This window comes from Panthera tigris, chromosome F2 (assembly GCF_018350195.1).
Source record: "Panthera tigris isolate Pti1 chromosome F2, P.tigris_Pti1_mat1.1, whole genome shotgun sequence".
Lineage (NCBI taxonomy): Eukaryota > Metazoa > Chordata > Mammalia > Carnivora > Felidae > Panthera > Panthera tigris.
Genome location: NC_056676.1, coordinates 79,901,254 through 79,922,285, shown reverse-complemented (window position 1 = coordinate 79,922,285; position 21,032 = coordinate 79,901,254). Strand labels below are relative to the sequence as shown.

At 47.2% G+C, this 21,032-nt stretch overlaps 1 protein-coding gene across 3 annotated transcripts in view; it reads left to right on the top strand.

The window, feature by feature from the left end:
• Window positions 1-820: 820 nt before the first annotated feature.
• PTK2 (protein tyrosine kinase 2) overlaps window positions 821-21,032 on the top strand; it is a 257,568-nt gene continuing 237,356 nt past the window's right edge. For all 3 annotated transcript variants that reach the window (XM_042973398.1, XM_042973394.1, XM_042973397.1), the window contains exon 1: window positions 821-966. The gene's annotated coding sequence lies outside the window, so the exon portion shown is untranslated. The remainder of the gene's footprint in view (window positions 967-21,032) is intronic.

Genomic DNA, 21,032 nt, shown 5'->3' with positions numbered 1-21,032 from the left:
GCTCCCTGCTGCCTAGAGAATAAAGATGCCTTAAGAAGCCCCTGGAAGGCTGCATTTTTACCCCCCCGCCCAGGCTCCAGTCATTGGTAATCAGCTCCCCTCGGACATGGCTCTCTTCTCAGCTGCCCTCTGCCTGGTGACTCCCAAGTGCCGGGGGTCCTACTCCTCTTTCTCGAGGTTCAAGACCTGGGAGACCAGCGCCCAGGCCGCAGATCGGGGCTCAGCGGGCGCTTGAGTGGAGATCCAGTCTTGGCAGGGCCCAGCATTAGCGGTGATGCCAGTCAACACATCCCTGAGCCTCACTCACTTTGCCTCTGTGCAGAGGGGCCCAGGATACCCAACTCGTCTCGGTAGGCGCGCCCCGCGGGGGTGTGGGCCCTGGGGTCGGGCTGCAGGGCGGCCGGTGATGAAGGCCCCGCGGAGGGGCCGCGTCCGGGCCTTGCGGGCGGGCAGGGGGCAGAGGGCTTCCCCGAAGTCGGTCCCCTCCCCGCCCGCCCAGAGTGCTATCGGGGGAGAGGGGGACCCCGGCTCTGCCGGCCTCCCGCGTCTCCCCCAACCCCCGCGGCCACGCCCGCGCGCAGCCCCTGGCCGTCCCGAAGGCCCGGCGCGGCTCTCCGGCGCGATCTCGGGAACGGAGCCTCGTCGCGTGCTGGGCATGCGCGGGCCGCGGGACGCATGCCCGGTCCTCCCGGGAGGCGGAAGCTCGGCGCGGGGACGCGGCCGGGCGCGCGCAGTGGCGGGGTCGCGCGCCTCAGCCGGTCGCCGCGCACGCGCGGCCCGCGCCGACGCAGCACGGCCCCGAGGGCGCAAGCCCGCCGCCGCCGCCGCCGCCACCGCCACCGCCGCTGCCGGGCCGGGACCGCTGTGCGCCCGCGGCGTGAGGCGTGGGAGGGAGCGCGGTCCCGGCGTTCGCGGCGCCGCCTGGCAGTCGTCTGCCCTCGCCTCCCGGCGCCCAGCGCCGCCCGAGTGAGTGCGGGGCCGGGGCGGGGGCCGGGGCGCGGGCGGGCGGGCGGGCCGACTCCCGGAGCTGGGGCTTGGCAGGGCCGCGGCCCGCGGGCGGAGGGCCGCGAGGGGCGAGCAGCCGGTCCGGGCGGCGGATGCGGCCGAGACGGGCCCCTCCCGCGCGCGGCTCGGAGGCCGGGGATGTGGGGAGGACGAGGGAGGGGCCCCGGGAGGACGACGCTGTGGGGAGGCTCGAGATGTGGGGCGGACGGGGGGTTCCGGGGGGCTCGGAGAGGCCAGGGACCGGGGAGGACGAGGGGGCGGGTTCTGGGAGGACGGCGATGGGTGGAGGACGGAGATGTGGGGAGGCCAGGAAACGTGGGGAGGCCGACGGGCTCGGGCAGGCCGGGGGGCTCGGGTAGACGGGGGGGGGGCGTTTGAGGGAACTGAGAAGGCCGGGGGGCTCCTGGAAGGTGGGGAGGGAGGTGCATTCGGGGGCCTCGGAGAGGCGGAGGGTCTGGAGGCCGGGGTGGGGGGGTGGTGGGCGGCTTGGGGAGGCCAGCCGCCGGGCTCCTTGGGAGCGGGCCGATTGCCTCAAAAACAAAAGGGGGGAGAGAGGAAGGAGGAGGAAGAGGGAAATCCTTGGGGACCCTGGGGGCATCACCCGGACCCGGAATGCAGACTCCCTGGCCCTCGGGCAGGGAAGGGCGGGCCTCGAACCCGGATCGCGGTCGGCTCCTTCCCCGCTGCTGGCGCTCAACTTGCCGAGGCCCTGTGGTTTTCTGGGCGATAGCCCTGGACCTCTTGATTCATTGTGCCTCCAAGTTTCCTCCTCTGCCCACCCCAGCCCCCAGCTCTGCTGCCGGGGTAGGTGGAAGAACGACTCGCTGTTTCTCCCTGGCTTCCTTTTCTTTCTCAGGAGGAGGCTGTGTGTGTGTGTGTGTGTGTGTGTGTGTGTGTGTGTGTGTGTGGTTCCTTGGTTTTATTAATTGCAGGATTTAGCTTAACGCACTAAGAGTAAAAAGAAATTTTTCTTGAGTCATTTCAACAGTGTCTCATTCTTGCATAGTTAGCCTGCAGCTGGGTTTTTGGCAGTGAGACTAAGATAATAGTAATATTGTAGTAATTATGGGAATTGGTTGAAATACGTTCAAGCTGAAGGCGGTGTAAGAGTTTGGAGATCTGTGCTTAAGACGACCGTGGTTGGGATTCTTAGGTAGAATGTAAACATTTTCGTGGTTGGAAAAATAGGCCGTCGCTATTTGAAATGAAATACCAGAGCCTCACCCCTAATATTTTATTTGTATAATGGGTAAAGAAAATAGTCTTGTCCTGCAAATGGCACAGCCGAGAACGCTGGTCGGTTGTTTGATCTCTGAAAATCTGAAAAGCATGGATGAAGTGATTGGAAGATACATGGTGAATTAGCATTCACCTTTTGTTGAGGTACAGTCTAGGCAATATTTTCAGGCAGCTGCACTTTCTAGATAACTTTTGACACCTCGCAATATTTAGACACATGAAACTTTTAAAGGAAGTTTGTGTTTCAGCGTCTTTAGACGTATATTGTTTTATATTTGTGTCTGTCCTTGGAGGGGGAGTACCACCTGAGCTGCCAGTAGTCTTCTGAATACTTTTGTGGCACTAAATGTTGAAGAAGCAGCAAGATCAAGTAGTTTAGGCGGTTATGAAATAATCCAATTCAACATTGAAAACCGGGAAAAGATTGTTTAAAATACATGAGTGTCTTTAAAACATTCCAATCAGTGGAAGACGTTAGGTTATGCACTGAATAGAGAGACCTACACATTATTCAGAGGTGATGCATCAAAAAGCAAGTCCTCGGTTGGGGCGCCTGGGTGGCGGTGGCTCAGTCAGTGAAGTGTCTGACTTCAGCTCAGGTCACGATCTCACGGTTCGGTTCGTGTGTTCGAGCCCTTTGTTGGGCTTTGTGCTGACAGCTCAGAGCCCAGAGGCTGTTTCTGATTGTGTCTCCCTCTCTTTGCCCCTCCCCTCCTCACGCTCTGTTTCTCTCCGTCTCTCAACAATAAATAAATGTAAAAAAAATTAAAAAAAAATAAAAAAAAAAAAAGCAAGTCCTTGGATAAATAAAGACATTGAATCCAAAACCTAGTATTTAAGGTTTGGGGCAAAGAATACTGGAGCAGAGGCCTAGAGGACGCATGACTTGAGCCTCTTTTCAGGCGGGCAGTGCACTGAAGGTGAATTGTGTCAGGTTAGGGGTGAGGTTCCGTGAGGGAAGCGGCAAAGCGGCGTCTGGGGAAGCTGGAAGTTGGGAGCCGCAGTGAGTACTTTCTAACTAAAGGAGTTTCTCTAACACTCCATGCTCATTGTTGGAAATTACAGAACTTAATGTCCTAGTTCTTCAAATTGGGTTCTTCAGCAAGTCAGATAACTTTTCTTGCCAGGAAGTTGGAGAAGTTGTCTAAATAACAAAATTGTATTGTTAAAAATAGCCCCTTTAAAAAATGCGGATTTGGGGCGCCTGGGTGGCTCAGTCGGTTCAGCGTCCAACTTCGGCTCAGGTCATGATCTCGCAGTTTGTGAGTTCGAGCCCCGTGTCGGGCTCTGTGCTGACAGCTCGGAGCCTGGAGCCTGCTTCGGATTCTGTGTCTCTCTCTCTCTCTGCCCCTCCCCTGCTCACACTCTGTCTCTCTCAAGAATGAATAATTAAAAATGGTCTTAAAAGTAGCACAACAAAAGATGAGATTCAGAGTCTTAATTCAATATATAAATCTTGTACCTCTAAAATTAAACATTTTCAGTTTAGACAGAGTTTTAGCTAAAATCTTATTTTAAATCTCAATATAATTAAAAGTTCTATTATTTTTGTCATTTGTGAATGAGGGATTTTTTTGCTTGTAAATCAGTAAAGTTTAGTTTCTGTAGTAATTTACTTTGCCTTAAAGCTCTAGCTTAAGAACTTATTTTCATTACTGTATCTTCCCTTATTAAAATCCCTTAAATAGCAAAAAATTGCTATGTGGGTCTTTGAGAATTTTTACTGATATGTATATAAATTATTTAAAATGCAAATTTTAAAAACTTGGGCAAAGTAAATGACCTTATTTGAGTCGATAGTAATAACTCCAGGAAGTTTGTGAATGCAGTAAGCACTCAAACATGAAGCTGCTTCTCTGTCCTTAGAAGGGTCCTCGGTGGGACAGGATGAGGGCAGTTCCAGGTCGTCTTTGGCTGTACCTGTGTGTCACTGCCTCAACCAGCTACATTAAGAAGTTGTTTTTTTACTTCCCTTCTGTAAAGCATGTGTAGTAATGGATTATTTGAACCCTTGATGTCTTTTTCTCTGTACTAACATTTTGGCAAAGTTTTTTTTTTTTTTTTTTTTTCCTTTTTCTTCCATGTCATGACTCCCAAAAGGCAGCCTGGTGCAGGAGAAATGAAATTCCTGTCTGCCACTTTCTGGCATTAATTTCTAGGAATTGTGCCAAATCTTACCATTCAGAACCGCATAAATGTGTTTCTGATTATAAAGTAGCAGAAGAAGGCTCTCTGTTCCTATCTATAACAATTGCATTGTTTTTCCTTTTTTTTTTTTTTTTTGCTAGGCTCTGTGATGGAAATAAAATTCAGATAAGCATATGTAATTCAACTTTCAGTTTAGATGGAATTTTTAGCACATGTTGTTAATTATAGTCTGATTTGCGTAAGCACTAATGAAATGGTTTTTAGATGAAAGTATGAAATAAATATTTTCACCTGGTTGGCACTATTCCCACTTTTAAGCAATTGAAAGCCTTTGAGAAGAAAACTAGTAGTATCCTCACAAAGCTTACCTGTTTTCAGGACATGAAGGCGTTCACTTAGAAGCTTTGTATTTAAAATAATCCTGCCTAGATCTTACTGATATACGTTGCCATTTACTGTTAACTCATTTTTGAGAACAAGAAAAGTGACAAAAGTCATCCATTTCAATATTAGCCCCTGACAGGAGAGGACACGTAATGTTGCTGGGCACCCGTGTGGGTACAGTGTGGTATTGTAGGGGTCACTACCCTTTTGCAGAGGAATCAACTCTGGGAGATGGGACCTGAGCCGATTGCTTTTGTGCTGTATCTCCTGCTCATTTTACAGACGAAACACTGGAAGTCTGGAGGCAGAGTAGCCTGCCGTGGGTCTCTTGGCCCACAGGTGGCAGATCCTGGCTGGCGAGGCCTGCTGGCCTTTCTGTGCAGCCTCTGACTAGTAAGGAGCACTGGTCTTACAGATCCCAATCCAGCCTTCTGAAGTGGGAGTGAACAGTGTGCAAGGGCACAGGAAAGTTTAAGTAGTTACATTTCCTGTTTCAATCTGACCGTTTCATATGGTGAAGTTATGATCTGGCCAACATAGTGTAGGTAAACGTTTTAACGCACATACCAACATTGTTTAATTATGTTAAATTAATTTAGAGTTTGTTAAATGAAAATGTGTAACGTATGGTGCAGTGATTGATGCTTCTTATTTGTTAAAGGATATGCTTTCGTAATTTCCACATTTATACAGTTTTTTCATCAGTGACTTTTTCGGGGGGTGTCAGTGACTTTTTCCGGGGGGGTTGTTTATGAATATGGTTTTGTGGGAAGCAAGGAGTAACGTAAGGGAAAAGTAAATGGCACGTTTCTCGTGCAGGTTTAATCCCCTTGGAGTAAATCCTAGCATTTATAATCTCTAACACACTGGTGCTCTAGAAATGTTTCTGCAATGAATGTGCTCATTCTCACCGATTTAGAATTTTCCATCCTGCTTTTAACAGTTGACTTACTCTGTACTCCTTTATTTGGGGCCAGTGGACTAAAACCAAGCTCAGAAGAATCTGGAAAGTTGTATCTTCGGGCTTTCTGTGCCTAGGATCTCCCTTCTGCCTCCATACTCTACCTTAAAAGTTCTGCCATTTGGTGCTTTCGATTCTGTGAGTGGTAGGTGCTTGTTGGGTCTACTTGTGACCAAAGCACCATGTGTTTGTCTTTGAGGGACCGAAGGCAGACTGGTGTGGTTTTATACCTTCTGTATTTGTAGTGCCTTGTGTGTCTTACAGAATTTAAGCCCCAAGAGGGCAGAAACTTTGTTTCCTACACTATGGCATGCCCAACGTCCGGCACAATAATACTTGTTGAAGGAGAGAACTCGTACTGTGTCAGCTGTCCACTGTGTTGTTTGCCTTGGTAAAGAACCTTACCTAAGAACCAAGTAGGACTTGATATGAGGGGACATCGTGGATTATCCGTGTTTCTGCTTTTGTCTGCCTTATTCTAGATTATATATATTATTAAACTTGAGCCAGGAGAAAGACAGTTCTCTGTCCTTTTACAATTTTCAAGTGTATTTTTTTTCCTAGAAAAAATGATTTTGTTGGAATTGATCATAGGTTCCTTGGGACTCATTCTATGTTCTGAAGACAGAAAATTGCTCAAGGTGACACGAAATGAATGGGGTTTAGAAAAGATCCTTGATTCCCGGTCTCTAGAAGCTCTGATGTATCTTTTGCTAATCGGTTGGACCCATCAGATACTTCACAAGGGTTTACATTATGCCCTGAAACCATTTTAAAAGAGGGGTTTCACCTTCCTAACGCTGTAACGCGAGTTCTGCACTCCAGCTCTCCCTTGACCTGACGAGTCTTTTATGCTGTTATTCAGAGAAAACATTTTGAGTGACGGGTCACCTGCCTCCACTCAGGTAAGGAAAGTCAATATTTGGGTAAAAAGAGTAGCTTGTTCTTCCTCAGCAGGTTCCTCCTAGTCTTGCTGTGTTGCGTGGGGAAGTGCGCGTGCGCATGGTCTCCAGCAAACTCTAGGTTGTTGGCAGAGGCTCTCCCGGTGTGGCCGCCTCGCCTCGCTGTCCCCGGGACCTGGATAGAAATGCGCACGCTCCTGCCCCACCTCTGACCTCCTGAATCAGACTGGGGGTGGGGCCAGCCGACTGCTTTAACACTGGGTCCAGGAGCTTTTGTTTCCTGCTGATGTCAGTGAACCTCTACTTGAGAGTGTTTTAAAAGAGATGCAGCTCACAGCAGGCAGAATCTGTGGTCAAGAGCAGGGTTGGGTGTATCCCCTGCCCACTTAGGCTGGCCAGGGAGATTGCCTGCCCCTCGGGACTCTGAGATCTGTTTCTCAGGATTTTCAGGGTCTTGGGAAGACCTCACGACTAATTTTGTTCAGGGATATTGAATGTTTTATGCTGAGATCATTTAAGTCTTCTGAATCTTGGTTTGGATTTTAAATGAATAATTTTGCATTAGGATAGCAGTTTAGATGGCCCCTGGGCTTGTGGCTTTTGGCAAATAGCAGGAGAGTGTGTACATGTGGGTGCGTAGGGTGCACGTTCCCCTGGACGTTTTGTTTTGGTGCTGAGAAATTGGCTCACTTATGCTAGCGTCAGGAGGGTCTCCAAGTCCTGGGGCGACTCCTAAGCAGCTTTGTGCGAATGGACTCTGTGCCTAGCGTCAAAGTCCTATCCAAACTTAATACATTTTGTTTTCCTTTTGTCTCTATTTCCTAAGAAAAGGGCTAGATAAAAGTTAGTATACAAACATAGGAGTGGTGATGTGCCTCCTGTCGGTCGTGTCCTATGCAGAGTTAGACGCACCTGTTGGCAAATACAATATCGTTAAGCTCAGGGACGAGGACTCGGTATTATCCTGTACGTGTCTGTGGGTCCTTCACAGCTTGCTCGGACTGCTGTAGTAGGTTGGCCCTCGGTAGTTTGTTTAATGATGGAAGAAGAGTCTGTCCTCCTGCTGGGGGGACCTCGTGGTCTTTAAGTATGTGAAAGTTGTCACAAAGGTGGACAAGACAAATTAGGGATAGACAGGTAGAGTTAAGTGTACTGTAATCTCAAAACGAAGTACAAAGGATGTTTCCACATACCTCCTCTGGCCCCCATCAAACTTTGGTGGTACAGCTTTGTGACAGAGAAAATAAATGAGCTGGTGGGAAGACACAGTCTGGAACAATTGCTTTCTCCTTAAATTGGTCAAGTGAAGTTGAAGTTCTAGTTCACGGTCAGTTGTAGACCCTGACCCCCTTAAAGGTACTTCTGCACACCTGGCCCACAGCAGCTTCTCGGTATACGGAACGGAGGCTCCATCCATTGTCCGTCTTCTCTCTGATTACTCCTTCAGCCCCTCTCTCTGGTCTCCCTGCCGTCTCCCCTCCCTGCCCCTTCTGGTGGTTTCTGGTGTGTTGCCGCCTTGTGGTTTTAAATAACCTTTTCCTGGTTGCAGTGAGGTTGCATATCCTTTTATGTGTTTACTGGCCGTTCGGATTCACTGTTTTGCAAAGTGCCCATTTTTTCTATTAGGTTAGTTTTAAATTGATTTGTAGACTTTATACGTTCAAGACACATTCTTTGTTGGGTGCGTATTTTGCCACTGTCTCTTCCCACTTAGTCATACGCAGTTTCACTAATTCTGTGGTTTTGTTTTGTTTTGTTTTTGATGAATAGAAGTTCTTAAATTTAGTTAGTGCCATTTATGTCTTTTCCTTTGTAGTTGATGCTTTTTGTTTCCCTACCCTGAGGTCACGAACTAATTCCCCTTTACTTTCTAAATGCCTTTTTGTACTTTCGCTTTTACCCTTTAACTTTATAATCTCGTGGAACTGGTTTTGGTGTATAGTGTGAAGAAGGGACGCAACTTCATCAGTATGGGGACATTTAGTTGTCCTAACTCCATTTACCAAAAAGATGGTCTTTAGGGGCACGTGGGTGACTTAGTCGGTTAAGCATCCAACTCTTGATTCGGCTCCAATTGTGATCTTGTGGTTTGTGCGTTTGAGCCCCATGCTGGGCTCCACAGTGACAGCACGGAACCTGTTTGGGATTCTCTCTCTCCCTCTCTTTCTGCCCCTCTCTCTTGCACTGAAAATAATAAATAAACATTAAAGAAAAAAAAAGGTCATCTTCTCCCCAGTGCTCTTCAGTGCCACCACTGTTGTAAATGAAAGGTCCATGTGTATGTGCCTCAGTTTCTGGACTCTCTGATTCCATTGGTACAGCCCACTTTAAGCTGTCTGAATCTCTGCAGGTCTGTAACAAGTCTTATCGTGGAGCTCTTCCCACCTGGGTTCCTCTTCAGGCTTACCTTGGCCATCCTTGACCCCTTGTAGATCTGTATCTGTTTTAGAATCACTTCTTAACTTCCAAAAAAATTTCTCCCTGACGTTGCTTGGGATGGTATTGAATATGGTCAATGTGTAGAGAGTTGTTTCTAGTTTTGAGTTGTTACAGATAAAGCCTATGAATAATTTTGTCCAAGTCTTCATGTGGACATAGGCTTTCATTTCTCCTGGAATGGCTGGCTCTAGGACTGTCATGGCTGGACCATATGGTAGGTGTATGCTTGACTTTTTAAGAAGGTGCCACACTCTGTTCTGGATGGATGGGCCATTTTCCATTCCTCCCAGCCTTGTGGGAGAGTTCCAGTTGCTCTGGATTGTTGGGGCAACACTCGGTGTGGCCAGTCTTCTAGCTTTGGCCATTCCGATAGGTGTGTCATGGTCTTTTTTTGTGGGTTCCCTTGTTTCCCAAATGCCTAATGATGTTGAGTATCTTTTCGTAGGTTTTTTGCCACTCATATACCTTCTTTGGTATTCAAATCTTTTGCCTATTGATTTTTTTTCTTATTGGTGGGTTCTTTATATATTCTGGACATAAGTCTTTATTAGATCATGCTGTGCCTGTCTCTCATGCTGCAGCTTGTTTTTACACTCTCTTAACAGGGTCCTGAGGACAGAAGGTATGAATTTTGATGATGTCTCGTGTATCAACTTGTTGCTTTATGGACTGTGCTTTTCTAGTGTCATAGTTATGAAATTGTTGCCTAATCCTGGGTCACAAAAGTTTTCTCCTGTGTCCTCCCCTCCCCCCTCCCCTCTAGAAGAGTTTCGGGTTTTACATTTAAGTCTGTGATTCATTTTGAGATCCTTTTTATTTATGGTGTGGGATATTACTTGTAGGATTCTTCATGTAATCCTCATTATTTGTAGGACTCTTTTGAGGCATAGAATAAAGATGTAGCCCCTCGAGAGAGTATATTATTTTCTTTTTTGCTTCAGCCAGTTTGGGATCACCTTAAAGCAAGTGCGGACCTGGACCACCTGATGCTGGAGTTTTCCTGGACAGATGATTCACTGCTGGTTTCTCTTACTTTGAGCTGTTAGCCTTTAGGGTCATGCTCATGGAGGTAGGGGTTTTGGTAGACATGTTGGGGGATCTGGCCTTTAATTCCTGTTTCCCTGTTGTAAAAATGAAGGTTGAAAACGTTCAGAATTGGCAGGTGACTTCAGGGCAAAGGTGGTTTCTGTGCTCGTTTATCTCTTTGGGTTCCTGAGTTCAGTTTAATTTTGGCCCGGTATTTCCTTGTTGTCAGTTTCCGGTTGCTTTTAAGATTTTTAAAGTATTCTCTCCATGTTTTTTATAGTCTTTTTCAGGGTAAGGGTTGGAGCCAGTAACCTGGCCTGTAGCTGAGGAGCCAAGGAAAATTCTTTATCATTTTCCTGCAGTGTTTGCAGTCTATCCTTGGATCTGTGTCGCCTGCTGTGGTTGCTAGCCACGTGTGGCTATTTAAATTAAAATCAAGTAAAAGTTCTGTTTCACAGTCACACTAGCCCCAGTTCGAGTGCTCGGCATCCACATGTGGCTAGTGGCTACCCCACTGGACACTGCTGAGTTGGAACATTTTCATCATCATGGGACATTCTCTTCGACGGTGCCGGCCGGGCTCTTGAGAACCTCATCAGGGATTTGCAATGGTACGTGGGTCTGCCCTGGAGAACCTCCGATACGGGTATCCTTGCTGCTGCAAGGTTGACTTTTTCTGGAATCTGTCTGCAGCTACAAGAGCTGGACAGATGGTCGAGCCCCTTTCAAAGGCTTGTCATGGAGCCTTTCCGTAGGTGCACTTTGGGTTCTCGGGGTGGTGGAGGTGGGATAACGGGAAGATGTGGTGCGTTGAGTAGGAAACCATGAAGTACTGATACTTACACATATCTGCCTTGTGGTTACTGTGGGCATCTGATTCAGTTTTGTTTATAAAAAGTAGCATTAACTTGAAAATTATCAAAATTAACTAATGGGTCGAAATTACCTTTTATCCCTCCCCTCAAGTCTCCGGTATTAGTGAGTGAACATTCTAGGTGTTGTAGTTTGTGTAAGGAGGCAGGTCTCCTTAATGGAAAGAGCGTTTTATTTAGGAAACAGAAGGTCTGGGTTCACACGTTGGGGCTTTGCCTTTAGTCATGTGACTTCTGACACTGTCCTTATCTATAAAGTCTAGTGTCTGTAATCTCAGCCTTTGAGGCTCTGCGTGCAGTTACTGTGTAAAATGCTGTACAGATGTGACGTGCTGGCCCAGCTGACCCTTGTACAGTGCAGGGGTTTAGGGCACCGACACCCGTATAATGAAAATTCGCAGTTAGCGTGTATTGTGTTAATTTTTTAAATGTTTATTTTTGAGAGAGAGAGAGGGACAGTGCAAGCAGGGTAGGAGCAGAGAGAGAGGGAGACACAGAATCCGAAGCAGGCTCCAGGCTCCGAGCTGTCAGCACAGAGCCCTACACGCGGGGCTCGAACCCATAAACCACAGGATCATGACCTGAGCCGAAGTCGGACACTTAACTGACTGAGACACCCAGGCGCCCTTTCTTAAAAAAACCATTTTTTTTAATGTTTGACGAATATTTTGTGTGTGTGTGATATGCTATATTCTCATAATAAAGGAAGCTAGAGAAAAGAGGATGTGAAGAAAATTATAAGAAAATACATTTATTGTGTAGTATTTATTGAAAACAATCTGTGCAGGGGCGCCTGGGTGGCTCAGTCGGTTGGGCATCCGACTTCAGCTCAGGTCATGATCTTGCGGTCCGTGAGTTTGAGCTCCGCGTCGGGCTCTGTGCTGACAGCTCAGAGCCTGGAGCCTGTTTCAGATTCTGTGTCTCCCTCTCTCTCTGACCTTCCCCCATTCATGCTGTGTCTCTCTCTGTCTCAAAAATGAATAAACGTTAAAAAAAAAAATTAAAAAAAAAAAAAAAGAAAATCTGTGCAAAAGTGGACCCAGTGGTTCAAGAGTCAACAGTGTTAAGGGCCTGTCTTGTGCATGGTGTAGTGCCCGTGGGGGCACAGACAGCAGGGCAGAAGGGGAACGATACAGTCCACATGGAGCGGGACACCCACAGTGGGAGTGCCATAGTGGAGTGCTCTGCGGACCTGGAGGGCAGGTCCCCAGTCATGGTCAAGCTCAGAGGCCGGCAAACTTTCTCTCTTTAAGGCCAGACCGTAAATGTTTCAGGCTTTGTGGGCTACATTGGGCCTGTCACAGATCTGTGTGTGTGTGTGTGTGTGTGTGTGTGTGTGTGTGTGTGTGTGAACAACCCGTTAAAAAGGTAAAAATCTTTCTTAGTCAAGAAACCACACAAAATCTGGCTGTGGGCCAAATGCTGTGACCTCCGCAGGTCTGGCTGTCTGCGGGAGTCATAGAAATACCGAGGACAGGACGATGGGAAGCAGGTGGGGCCTCCCGGAGGACACACCCCGTGGAAGGGTGCGGAAGTGGGAGGATGGGGTTTGTGGAACCGAATGCTGGCGCTGGTGTTTGGGCGTACAGGGTGGGCTGGGTAGAGGAGGAGGTGAGGTTGATACTGTCTGCAGGATCAAAGCAGTGTGCGCCTGACTCTGACGGGAGCCGACTTCTACAGCAGGAGGATGGTTGCACCGAGGACAAGGGTCGGGCAGGGAGGTGTCGCCAGGGTGCACTTCAGAAGGCAGAGGGGCCAGACCCTTGTCATTAAGGAAGTGGCTGCCTGGTGTCGCTCAGCTAGTAAAGTGATGGGCAAAGTTCAGATGGTCTGATTTAACAGCCTGTGTTCTTTTAATTATACAATTACGTTGTACACACAAGTGAAGAAGGCCTTAATTAAGGGCACGACTGAGGAACTGTAGAGAGGGCTGATTTGAAGCCTGTTTCTGAGTCTGTCTCCCAGGCTCTGACCAGGGAAATGCGGAGGTAGGGCCGAGAGAGGGGGTGTCCAGGGCAGTTCCAGGATGGCTCTCGGATTTCTCGCTCGGTAAAAAGTCTACAGAGACCTTTTTGCTTTTATGTGCCGCCTGGTCGGACTCTTGCTTGAAGAGACAGTGCTCTCTCCTAGGTCCGTGAACCGCAGGGACGGAAATCAGAAGTGTGTGTGCACACACACCAGTTGTTGTCCCTGGGAGGGTTCGCCCGGGCTTTTGTCAGAGTATCAACAGCGAGCCCCGCCCCAAGGGGGGACCCCTCCTGTTGTTAGGTTGTAGGCCTCTGACAGCCTCTGTGCAGGTGTGAGGCTGTAAGGGAAGGCTCAGCATCCGGATCCCAGGACTCTTACCTTAAATGTCGTACATCCCGGACTGCTGCATAAAACACAAGCACAAGCAGCTGTCTCCTGAGCCGAACCGGCAATTAAGACTTTTCCCCTGGCCTCCCCTCCCCCCTCCAAAAGAGGAAACAAGGCACAGTTTTGGTCCACAGAAGGCCAGCCGGGTGTTTGGCACTTTGATTGCCATGGATGTTTCGACATGCTGCCGTGTGTTAGGTAAAGCTGAAGTTTATAAACTGTTAGGCATATCTTAATAGTCACATGGCTATGAGAGCTGGACCAGTGTCACTTTTAGTGGGCTCTGTTAACTCCAAAACGAGTGAGTTTTTCCATCCACTGAGAAGTGTGTTAATAGTTAATGGTTGTAAGACAGTCCTGAACTCATGTTGTTATGGTTAGCTCTTAACGTCACCGGAATGCAGGAGGAGCTGGGAAGCTGGTGGTTAATGTTTGAAATAGCACCAGGTGGGTTAATCTGGTGTCCTGGGGTCTAAACTGGATTGGTTCACATCTGATGTCAACATTATTATATGCAGTTTAGAATTACAGATTTCAGATTATGGTAATCCCTACAGAGATTTGCTGTATTGGGTGATATACGGCTGCTCTATAGGAGATGAATCTTAGAGGGGAGAGTTTGCAAATGGGTGTACGTCTGGGAAAGTTTCCCTTTTCCTATTAAGAAAAATTGTGACCTCCATTAAGGGCCAAGTGTCCTGAATGGCAGAGATGTAAGACATGCTGGAATTTGGTGATGGTGTAGAAGTTAAAAGTGAAAAACCTTAGGCTCTTTAAGGTATCACCCTTAAGAGTTCATGCTGGGGATCACTGTGATTCCAGTGTAGGCAGAACATTGGAATCTCCTTGGCTGTGTCATGGCAAAAAAAAAAAAAAAGCTTGCTTTCTGCTCTGGACAAAATACACGAGTTGTATCCCAAGGTGTTGCCATGATAGAACAGGTGGCAGGAGTAACTGAGTTTAAGTGCCAGTTGTCTACGGAAGCGTTAGTTTGACAGGTCACGACTGAGTGTTTGGTGGGGGAAGACTTGATGTTTGATTTTCATCCATCCTTTGAATCTGTCCTTTCAGCCATTTCATTGGAAATTGTAAACTTTTCCATGGGGTGTCTGCCCCCTGTTTTATATAGTCTAGGATTTTAGAAGTGGATCTAAATTTAGGGATCATCTAGTCCAGAGTTCTCACTTGAGAGTTGAAGAAATAACCCAGAGAGGGTACCTGGCTCTTTGATGTGAAGGAGGGGACTCTCGAGAGACTCTTAGCTCTCTTGACTTTCAGCTCACTGGTGATGTTTTCAGTGGGTGAGGAGGGTGTGAAGGCAGCTTATGAAACTCAAGTTTCCTGTTAATTGTCAGGAGATTGAAAAAAAATGGATGTAATTGACAGGTGCGTAAGAAGTGGAGATCATTGGATCTGTCGCCCAAACTGTGTCCAAGTGGTGTGTGGTTTGCATCCACATGATCTTGGATATCGGAGCAATGACAAAACAAGTCTTACACGTTCGTATGTTCTGGGTTGTAAAGGCTAATAGTGCCCATTCTTCTCACTCATCTATTGAAACGTTTTCACGAGGCACTCTTGAGCATCTGCCCTGATGGGGATTCGTTCAAAAGAAGAGTCTTGGGCGCCTGGCTGGCTCGGTGCGTAGAGCATGTGGCTCTTGATCTCAGAGTCGTCGGTTCGAGCCCCCCGTTGGGTGTAGAGATTACTTCAATAAGTAAATTTAAGAAAAAAGAAAGAAAGAAAACAGTCACTGCCTGAACGTAGTGTGCTTAAGAATCACTGAGGAGGGGCGCCTGGGTGGCGCAGTTGGTTAAGCGTCCGACTTCAGCCAGGTCACGATCTCGCGGTCCGTGAGTTCGAGCCCCGCGTCGGGCTCTGGGCTGATGGCTCGGAGCCTGGAGCCTGTTTCTGATTCTGTGTCTCCCTCTCTCTCTGCCCCTCCCCCGTTCATGCTCTGTCTCTCTCTGTCCCAAAAATAAATAAAAACGTTGGAAAAAAAAAAAAAAAAAAAAAAAAAAGAATCACTGAGGAGAGTGGGTTAGAAATGCAGATGCCTGGTGTTGTCCCCCGGAGGTGTTGAGTTATCACTCCTGACGTGCAAGCTGGTCACGTGCATTTTAAACTAGCATCCCCACATGCGGAGAAACACTGCTGTAGTGTTGGTGAAAATACACCGTAAATCATCAAGATCTGGAGTTTGGGAGGCCCTAAGACTGCCTGCAGGTTCCATGGTTCACTAGAAGGACTGACAGAACCCAGAAAAGCCATTGTACAGTTTGTTACGGTGGTTTATTACGGTGCAGGGACTCAGGCAACAGTCAGCAAAGGAAAGGTGCACGGGGCCGAGTCCAGGGAGGACCACGCGTGAGCTTCTGGGTGTGCTTCTCCCTGGGCAGCCGTGCCGATTTCTCTTGGCACCCGTGCTGCCAACCGGGGAAGCTCACCTGAGCTCGGTGTCCAGGGTATTTCTTGGCGGTCAGTCGCATAGGCACTGCCCTGCGTGGTTGAGTTTTACCCTCCAGTCGCTCCAGAGATCGAGCTGGTGTTGTGTGTCCCAAGCCTCACTGGAAATCACATTGTTAGCGTAGACTAACCTTGGGTGTGACCCAAGGCCCCCAGCTAAGCAAAGACAGCCTAGTCAGACAGGAGGTTCAGAGGGCTTACAGGTGACGTCCCGGGAACTGGGCAACGGCCGAATCTTTCTTCGGGCAAGGTTAATCTTTTATCGTATGAAGCCTAAGAAAGTGCATTATTATTTATTTCTGTCATTACCGGAGAGTTCAAGAAATTACTGCTTTTAGGCGGAAGATATGTTACAACCACATGTGTATCATTTAGCGCACAACTAAAATACCAGAATTTCTGCACACGGGTGAAGATGTCTCCAGAAGCGTGTTCTACTTGACGCCTGTCGTAATGTTTTCATCAGGAATTCGAATACAGATCAGGAGGTAATGCTGGGAGACTGTTCATTTTTAGAGTCGGGATTTTAAAATATTTCGACAGGTTGCAACGGAGTGCTGAAATCAACGAGGTAAAACGTATCAGGAATAAAAGTAAGATGGCAGACCTACGTTGAAAAGAAAAACCAGCCGAGAAGCTAAAGATATGCGAACCATGCCTTAGCTGTACCTGTGCGCAGAAGATATGGGGAAGCTGGCTGAAAGGGATTGGCAGGCTTCTCTGTAAAGGGGCAGATGGTAGGCATTTTAGGTTTTGCAGACTAATAGGCAAAATGAAGGATATTATGTAAGGACTTATGTAACAAGAGAACACAAATTTCTACAACATTTTTACTGACAGGATTCCAAATAATAATTGAGTGTGTGCGTGTGTGTGTATGTATATGTATGTATTTTATAATACAGGCCTACTAAGAAGAATGGAATTCTTTTTCAGGGGGAGGGTTGGATAATACTTTTCTTAATTGCAGTTCAAACTTAGTGTTCCCTATCATCAGAATCAGTTACAAATGTTCATGTCTTAATGCTGATCTGCAAGGGAACTTTTAGACACTTCATCTTTAAAAATGTCTTCACACTGATAGGTGTGCTCAGATACTGATATCAGGTTGGAAGTATATCATTTTAATTCAGCATATTCGTTGTTTGGCAGACACAGAATTCCATTGGATTCTTTTTGATATTTGGCTTTTAGCGTGTCATTACGTTGCAGATTAATCTCTTCTAACTGACGGTTAGATGGAAGGACCTCAGTTCCATAGTGAATGAAGAGGGTTTGGAAATACGTAAATTTTCATTGTATTTGCATCAGGGCTTGAAAAATGCTGCTGGAACTGTAGTTTGAATTCAGAGAATCTATCTGCTGCAAATCTGTGTGGGGTTGGAAATCCTGCCTCTCTTTTTAGCTTTTTTTTTTTTTAAGATTTGATTTTTAAGGAATCTCTATACCCAATGTGGAACTTGAACTCACTACCCCGAGATCGAGGGTCGTGTTGACTTCAGACTCAGCCAGCCAGGCACCTGTCTCTTTTTAACTTTTGATGGCATGGGAAGTGTGTTATTCCATGGGACGTTACTTGTGATTGAGATGTTTGTGGTCGCTGAAATGACTTCACTATGGAAGTCCCTTGTGTAAGCGCTGTTGTGCCTTGTAAATTTAGGTTGAGTTCATTGAGAAATGTTAACAAGTGTGAGCAAAAGCTGATTTCCAAAGCTGTGGTAATAACTGAAGGAGGGTCTTTTTGTTCAGAAAGATTGCATCTTGGCTCTGACGTAAGTAAAGCTCTCCCACAAATCATCGAACTGCTGTCTGTAGGACACGTCAGGATATTGTGATGAAGTTTGCTATTGATACTACTGGTTCAGCGACACGTGGTAGATGAAAATACTTTCCACAAAGCACCTGCTGGTGAATAATACATTGAAGAACGATAGTTTAAGTAAGCGTGTTTAAATGCTTTAAGCAACTTATGTTTTCATACTCTTTGTAGATTTTCCAGGTAAACCTTTTGTTCTACATGGATTTTTACCATCATCACTTGTAACACATCTTGGCAGATTCCTCTTCAGGTTGTATGAAATTGGTGTTTTCTCAATCTCTCTGAAAATATTCTCACCAGCAGCTCCACACAGACTATTCTTAGAGGCCAATTCTTCAGTCACGTTGACTCCTTGAATGAACAGCCGGGCAATATGGGTAACACCTGTTGACTCAGCAGCGACCAAGGGAATCAGCTCAGTCATGTGCCTCGTTCCTTAACTGTCCGTGTTACTCTGATGTCCTCATGTCTGAGCAACTGTTGTTCTGGAAGGCTAGTAGTTGTAAACAAGTTTACTTTTCCTCAACACATTTCCTCCACTGTTCAGCCAAACGTGATTTAACGAACTCCTTGTCATCCATGTAAACAGAGAGACCGTTTAGGGTTTTGAGCAGGGAAGTGACGCCATCTGAGTTAGATTTGGAATCGGCCCGCCGCGTTGAGCGTATGCACTAGGGTGGCAAAGTGGGGAGCAAGGAGGCCTGTCCTGTGGTGCTGTAGTCGTTGGAGTGGGTGATGATGGTGGCTCACGTCTGAATGGTGTTGGTGAGCCTGATGGCAAGGGGACAGTGTCCGGGCCAGTTTTGTGGGAAGAGCCAGCATGATTTGCTGAGCAGACTGGATGCCGAATGTGGGAGGAAGAGAAGAGATGGGGATGACATCCTTTGTTTGCAGCCTCAGCAGTTGGAAGGAGGGCGTTGTGAACAGAGAAGACTGTGTAAGAAGGTTTGTAGAGGGGGAAGGTCAGTCAGCACCTGAGCTTTGGGGTGTTGGACGTTCTATTCAGTTCTCTCTGGTGGTGTTCCGCTTCTCCAAGTGACCTAGAAGCTGGTCCCAGCATAGGCTGTACCTGCAGGGTTTGGTCACGAAAACACAAGCCACTCTAGATGTTTCTTTTTCTTTTCTTTCTTTCTTTCTTTCACATTTATTTATTTTGAGAGAGAGAGAGAGAGAGCAAGTGAGTGGGGAAGGGGCAGAGAGAGAGAGAGAGAGAGAGAGAGAGAATCTCAAGCAGGCTCCGCACTGCCAGCGCAGAGCCTGATGTGGGGCTTGATCTCACAACTGTGAGATCATGACCAGAGCCGAAATCAAGAGTTGGGCGCTCCACTGACTCAGCCACCCAGGCACCCTGCTAGATATTTCTCAATACAGGGAATCGGAATCCATCACTACTGGTGGGAGTGCTGGCAGAGAGTAAATTTTTTTTTTCATTTTGCCAATCTTGCCTCTTACTATTTAACTCCGACCCTGAGTTGTATCAGGCAGGGGTTTAGGGAAATGTAGCTCTGCCCTCTCCTCACTGATGCACAGAAGGCAGAGGTGGTGTCCATGATGTGGTGTTGGCAACAGTCGGTCCAGCACAACAGTGGGACAGCTGGTCTGAGCTAGAGATACAAGTTTTAAGGTTGTTAGCATAGAAACAGCATTTGAAATGAGCTTACCAGGGAGGTAAGCATGGCTAAGAGGAGAAAGGACGGAGCCTTGGGACAGTCTGGAATCACCTGGTTTGAAGATGAGGGGAGAGCATCTGTGAGGTAAGAGGAAAATCACGAGACGGGGAGTGGGAGATCAGTTCTTGCCAGTTGCTGCCGAAAGGTCGAGACCTGAATAGTAGTGATTGGGTTGAGCAGTGCAGTGGTTATTGGTAGTCTCGGACGGAGAACTTTCCATGGAGTGGTGGGGGCCAAAGTCAGTGGGTTTAAGAGATAGAAGGAAAAGAAGATTTTGTGATTTTGTGATATCATGTATGTTATGTGTGCTTGTTTGTAGACTTATTGGTACAGTAGCTGTTTTCAAGTCCTTATGGGCTATTCTGACATTTGTTTCATCGTGGTATTGGCTTGTCTTGATTTTCTTTTCCCATGGGAATTGTTTTCCTGGCTCTTTGGGGTGTGTCCTCCACATTTAGGGTATCCTGTTAGGAGACTCTACGTCATATTTAAATCTGCTGGTTTGAGTTCCAGCCTAGCCTGCCTTCCTGCTACAGTTCACTTTTCAGAGTCATCAGGTGGTTTCTCCAGTTACTCTGTCCAGGGTTTCTGGTTGCTCCCTCGCTCTTCCTTCCCTAGATCTGGGACCCTTTGCTTTGCAGACCGTTCCCATCACACAGGTAACGATCTCCAGTTTCAGCTGGATTCTGTCAGATGCCCAGAGGACTGCCTCTCGTGATCAGCCACCACTCCCAGGCCCTGCAGCAGATTTCCTTCTAAGTACTTCTTGAATTTGGCTCACGGTCCGTAGCTGTTGGTTCTTGTGAGTATGAAGGGTTGCCTTGTTTTGAATATATTAACTGTGCCTGTTAATTAATTTGAGTAGAATGGTGATTTCTTTTCATATGTTTAAGCTTTTGTACAGTAGGATTTCTGGGGACATCACGTGTAGTGTAGACTAGAAGGCTGGTTAAGAATGGGTGCTGGACAGGTGTTCTTTGAATTTCAGGTTGGGTGCTCGTTTCCTGCGTGTTCACCCAGTTACTCAAGCCCTGAATCTCTTTGTTAGGTAGAGATTATCGTAACTCTTTTATAAATGTGATGTACCGTGGCTCTTGGTATCTGGCCAGTCCTAGTAATAATCGCTTTTTAGGGAAGAATCAGCCCAAGGTTCAGCAAATACCGTTCCTAACAATGTAGCTGTTTCTGCTGTGGGAATTTAAAAGCCGATCTTAATCGTTCCCTCCTGAGTTTGTCCAGCGTGTCTAAGAAGCGGAAGCAGTTTCTATTCAGCGTTTACTCTGCGTGTACGACAGGCAGTGGTTGTTGCTCTGGCTAATACTGGCTTTTCAGAAAGGAGTAACCTTGCCTCTTCTCTTCCCTTAACGTATTCGCGTTGTCAGTAGCTTACGACCTCTTGGATGGCAGACCCCGTCCCACGCACTGGCACAGAGATGAAGGGGATGTGGTGACCTATGACCTATGACCTTTGAGCTGCTCCACAGTCTCGTAGTAGAATGTGTTTGGCTAGAAAATTATTTTGAGGCAAAAAGAAGCTTTTGTCTGCCCTGATCATTCTCATAATCGTGTTCACGTTCTTTATAGGTCTTTGGTTTTCCAGAAAGTTACTTCTGACCTGTGTCCTTTCAGAACACAGGTTACAGCTTGTCAGAGTGCAGAAGCTGTCGCTAGACTGAACTTAGAGGAAGGGACACCTGTGTGAAGTGGTTGTATAGCTTGTAAGTTAGAGACCTTCACAAATGATTT